The following is a 5,784-nucleotide window of genomic DNA, read 5'->3' on the forward strand; positions in this document are numbered from 1 at the left end:
AATGAGTCTTATTGTGGAAATTCTGGAAATGAACTTTGTGAGCAATTGTAGCATCATACTCTTCAACACATCCTGCTTCTGTCCCATCTGACCTTTCAGATAATAGCACAGGTGTTCTTTTCTTTAAGCAGCCAATGAACAAGGATTCAAATAGTACCTACAAATCCTTATAGTAATCATCACACTACTTTAACTTACTCACAGACCACGATTATATAATATAAATAGCCATTGGAGATATATTTCACACACACACACACACACACACACACACACACACACAAGCAAATGTACCGAGTTTGAGTGTGTCAATTTCCTTTGGCAGAATCCAGTGCAAGTCAAATATAGTTATATTAGAAAAGTTCTTCATCTAGGAAAAAAAATCATTTCATTTCAAGAACGCTATGATGTGTTTAACCTTCTGAAAATAATTTGATAGATTCTTCCATCTTACTGTAACCTAAACAGAACTTTTAATTTAAAAATTGATTTTCTTGAAATAAGATCACAGAAATTCATTTAGGTAGGAGCTATTTAATTTTGAAAAGTATTATAATTTAACAAAAGAAAACAGCCAGATATTGAAATATCTTGGACTTTTCAGATCATGAAAATAGCCTGAAACTTTTTCTTGAATATTATATAAAACTATTTATGCCTTATGAAAAAAATTAGAAAAAAAATCATAACAAAACAATGGAACATAACAAAGAACATAAATTTAGCTTGTTAATTCTGTTATAGAAAACTTACAAACCATTAGCTACTATTCAGGATATATCGGTATATATTTGTCAAATTGCATGTGTGTGTGAGAGTGTGTGTGTATGTGTGTGTGTTGCATGTGTCCATGTGTGTATTCAGAATATCACATTTTCTTACACTGCAGTTAGCAAGGAAAGATTGTTTTGAAGACAGCAGATTTATAGTTATAATTTTTATTTATCTTGTGCTTTCAAAGACTACTTTAGAACAGAACAGAACACAATTAAATCCTAAATTCTTAAATTACATTTTGAATTAAAATTTTATATCAAAACTAAAAGTACAGAAATATTTTAAAATTAAATAAAAATTCAAGCAAGACAGCAGGGTAAATTTCCAGTTCTTAGGTTTTCTAAATACTCAAAAAATGTGAAGTCAGTTCTGTTTTATTCATGCTTTCAGACGTACTCATTTTCCCACATCAGTGTTTGGATTGATTCTCCTCTTGAGTCTACATGGAATTATTCACAGTTTCTACAGAAACTGGGGAGGGAGTACGTGTTAATAAGCAGGATTTGATCAGTATGTGCAGATGCCAAGATGCCATCAAGTAATTAGGTTGCTGGAGAACTTGCTAGCAAGAGTCAGAAATAGTATCCAGAGCTGAGTTTCTCTGAATCATAACGTCTTCTCCTTCTTCCTGTCTTTGGCTGTCAACATTTCTGACACATAGGTCTCTGTACAGTTATTTATGCAGAAGTGTTAGAGATTATGAGGGTGGAATCAGCATTGGGGCTCTGAAGCTGAAGTTAGAATGTTCCATGCACCAAACAGCATGGCCTCGAAGTAAATCATTTGCTGTCTACCAGAAACTCCTCTGGTCTCAAAAAAACAGCAACATATAACATCTAAATATTCATATAAATAGTGGTGAACTATGAAAATTCCAATAAAATGACAGAATGTCCAAGTTCTGTACTGCCTCTGTCTACTATAGTTTTGCAGTCAATAAAGTTTATTCTCATTTCCATTTTATTTTTATATTTTCTGTAATAAAAATAGGTTTCTAGTAAAAAATTTTCTACACTGAATATTTCTTGACATGTTGTACTACTTAGAATGACTTCCATGGCTTTTCTGAGTAAATTCTATCAAATAATTTCTTTTTCCTACTAATAATCACCCAACTCCTCTTCACAATGCAAAATCTTAATTCTTTATGTCTTTAAGTAGCTATCAAAAGTTATTCATGTATATATACTAGCTTATATAAGACTCTAGCACCTACTTATACCTTTGATTATTTTGTTTAGGAACAGTTAAGTATTAGACATTGACTTTAGATGGAATATTTTCAAAAACTATGCTCCAATTAGTTAAGCCATAATAGAATAATCATTTTGTGCAGCATCTCCACATGAGTATTTTATTAGGGTTTTATTGTGTGCATTATTAAACACACACACACACACACACACACACACACACACATACACACACACCTCAGTAAAAATAACCATCTCAGAGCCTTTGAGATGGCTTAGCAGGTGAAGGTGCCTGAGACAAATCCTAACAACTTGAGTTCAGTCCTTGGGACCCACATGGTGGAGAGAGGAAAATGACTCCTACAAGGCATCCTCTGGTCTCCCCACATGACCTATGGGTCATTCACCACCACAAATACACACAGAGGGGAAATTTAAAAATTAGTAGGCATGAAGAGAATTGGTTAAATATTTGCATGAAAAAGAGTTAAAGTTCTAGAAGGAAAAGAACTATGTTTTATCTTGAGTTTGTCTCCAGTAAAAGACTCCTTATCCCCAACCCCCCCACACAATGTCCAGCACTGAGCTCTGACATCCTTGAGGACATGGTGCTTCTAGGACCTTTGATACCAGAGATCTGAGGAGACTTAACAGAAACAAAAGGAAAATAATTTTCTTTTCATGCAATCGCTGCTATAAAATGTTCAGATTACTGAAGCTAAAACACAAATTATAACACAGTCTAGTGTTTATAAGTACAATGGTAATCACAATTTCAATGAAATTTTTCTTCACTCTAAGCATAGGAAACTTTCTTGATTGAGTCACTAGTGCTATGATAATCTCTGATACTGAATTTAGATTGAATATGTCAAGGGTATATGCTAAAAGTGATTCTAAGAAAAACCTATATATATATATACAGAAAATTCTAGTAGGATAACCAGAAAAACCTAGGAAGAGGCACATTGTCAGTCAGTTTTGAGGACAATTTCATCATTACTATACCATATAGAGACTAGCCTTTCCTATGATGTATATTTTATTAATATTTTGATAACTGATATTTAAGTATAAGATTACCTTAAGTTATCTTTGAAGCAATAATACTAAATATCTTAAAAATTAAAATTACATAAACAAAAATCTTCTGTTTTATAATTTACCAAGTATACCCATCCTTGAATTTTAACTGAAAATCATAGGAGAATACAGATGAGAATGATGAGCTTATGTGTTTTCTTCTTCAAATAGTCAAATTTTTGTCAATTACTTTGAATGGCCAGAAATGGAGCTATCTTTCACAGAACTAGCACAGCTGAGAAAGCTGCTTCACACTCTAACTTCTACCATAGGTTCATTTATGTAAGAATGAGCTCGACTTCCCCAAACTTCTCAGCTCTCACTCAGAAAGAGGGATCTGGGCCAGGTGTTATCGAAAATACACCCTGCACAAAAGATTTAAATTCTACCCTCTGTGAAACTATCGACAAACTGTTCCTGAAGTAAATAGGTACATTTTTCCTGCCCATCATGGCACAGGCTTATACCCTAGGGCTCTTGAAGCTGAGGTAGAAGGATTGCAAGTTTGAAGCCAGCCTGAGGTACACAGTCACATGGGTCCTAAGAAAAGAGGGTGGGGAGAGACTCAGCAAAAAGAAAGAAAAATAATCTTTCTGTATATAGGGCAATGCTGCTTGGATGAGTGACATTGTTTATATAGAATAAGTTCAACAGAATCTTTGAAAGTGCTAGTAACATACCACAGAACAGGATTAGATTTGAATCAATTTAGTTTTGCTGATGCACAGTGAAGACTGGGTAGTCAGTGGGGCTGTTACCATAGCATAGTGTAAGATGTATGACAGTAAACTGCCTTATTGCAGGCTCATAAGAGGTGAATTCCATTGAATTACTCATGAAAAGTCAGTAGACTAGACTATAGCAGTTTGTATTTAGAAAATCAATGAAGTAAAAGTATTCATTTAAAGCCTTGGTCATGTTCTCTACTTTATTATACTGCCTTTTTAAAATATATATATATATGAAAAGGTCCTTTCAAAGGGCCTTTTATTTATTTTTTTTATTTTTTGCTTTTTGTTTCTTTTTTTAAATTTTTGTTTTATTAATTTATTCATATTACATCTCAATGGTTATCCCATCCCTTGTATCCTCCCATTCCTCCTTCCCTCCCATTTTCCCTCCTACTCCCCTCCCCTATGACTGGCACTCAGAGGAAAGATAACAGGCTACCAAGAAGAGACTTGATACCCAAGGTCCTTTTATTTTTGTTTCATCATTCCTGTTACCAAACAAAGCATAAGGCCAGCAAGCTGATGAAATGATTGCTGCCAAGCCTGAAGGCCTGGATTCGAATGTCAGGATCCATATGGTAAGAGAGAAATGACTTCAATAAGTTTTCTCTTGCCCTTTACTTAAGCACCATGGCATATCCAAGGGTGGGCACACACACACACACACACACACACACACACACACACACACACACACACACACACACACACACATTTTTAAAAATTAAAAGGCAAGGGATATAAAGGAAATGAATAATGCTGGGGGGAAGGCCTTTGATAATATAATGAATGACTAAATCTTTCTCTGGAAGCCCATACAATATTGGGTTGGCTTCTTCCTCATATTTAATCATCAATTATTTAATTGTAGAAACAGAGTTACTGTGAGAAAGAATGTGGACTCATGGAATATTGTAGTTTTCATTCTTAATCTTGGTAGATTGTAATTCTGTTGGGAAGATTATTAATAAAAAGTTGGAAGTTATGTATCTCACATACAAGCATATAAGGATAACAGAAATATACTAAAACCTCCATGGAATTTCTGGTGAAACACTGTTCTAATTTTGCAGGTGAAATCATCTACATTCATGATTTCTTGCTCATCTGGTGGGCACTTCCTTCAGCTATTACAGAGTTACCAGCTATTACAGAAGATACCATGTCCAGTTCAGTTTTGGTAGAATATGCTTAAACTTTTTCCACTTTCATGAAATTTTTATGTTGAAACTAAAGAGAGAGAGAGAGAGAGAGAGAGAGAGAGAGAGAGAGAGAGAGAGAGAGAGAGAGAGAGAGAGAGAGAGAGAGAAGAGTACATATTATATGATAGATTTTACGTTAAGAGATAGGTACTTTTAGCTTCATAGAACTGCATGTTCCATGGTCTCTCTTGTTTTTAGCCTTCCAGATCTGAAGGTCAGTTTTCTACATGGATAATAACAGTCTTCTAGGGGGCAGGGGGAAGGCACATATCTTCCTCTCTAACCCTCTTGTGGTTCCAGAGAAAATTGTAGACAATTGCCTTAAGAGAAATGCCTTAAGAGAAATCGCTATCTGGATTCATCTTGATCATCATAATAGCCTTCAGAAAGCACAGGTCCTTCAGCTTGAAAAGAAAAAAAACAAGTAAAATAAGGATATTTTTGAAGGGAAAAAATGTAGATTGTTGAAGAAAAGAAGAGATGAGATGTTTCAATGGAAGCATCGCTGTATAAACAACTGAGCTGGCCAAAGTGTGTTGAGGACAATTGCAGTCTGAGATGCTTTTGTGAGGGAGCAGAAGGAATGATGGGAAAATGCATTAGAGGTTTGGACTGCAGGTACTTTATCAGCTACTCTTCTCTTTTAAACTTGTATTAAGGCAAGAGTTCATCACAGAGATGAACTCAGCTGAATTCAGCCACATAAACGACCACTCAGTTAAAACAATAACTTTTGTCAAAGACGTGCACCAGTCTGCATCTCCTGGCTCTTTCTCAGACTGTTCTAACTTGGTGAAC

At 34.9% G+C, this 5,784-nt stretch overlaps 1 non-coding gene across 1 annotated transcript; it reads left to right on the top strand.

Annotated features, from left to right (window-relative positions):
- The first annotated feature begins 2,530 nt into the window (after positions 1-2,530).
- On the top strand, positions 2,531-2,615 carry LOC127193499 (small nucleolar RNA SNORD88). The gene has a single exon (XR_007831141.1). It is a non-coding gene; the product is annotated as a small nucleolar RNA SNORD88 (small nucleolar RNA).
- Positions 2,616-5,784: the final 3,169 nt, after the last annotated feature.

The sequence above is a fragment of the Acomys russatus genome, chromosome 8 (genome assembly GCF_903995435.1).
Source record: "Acomys russatus chromosome 8, mAcoRus1.1, whole genome shotgun sequence".
NCBI classification, from domain to species: Eukaryota; Metazoa; Chordata; class Mammalia; order Rodentia; family Muridae; genus Acomys; species Acomys russatus.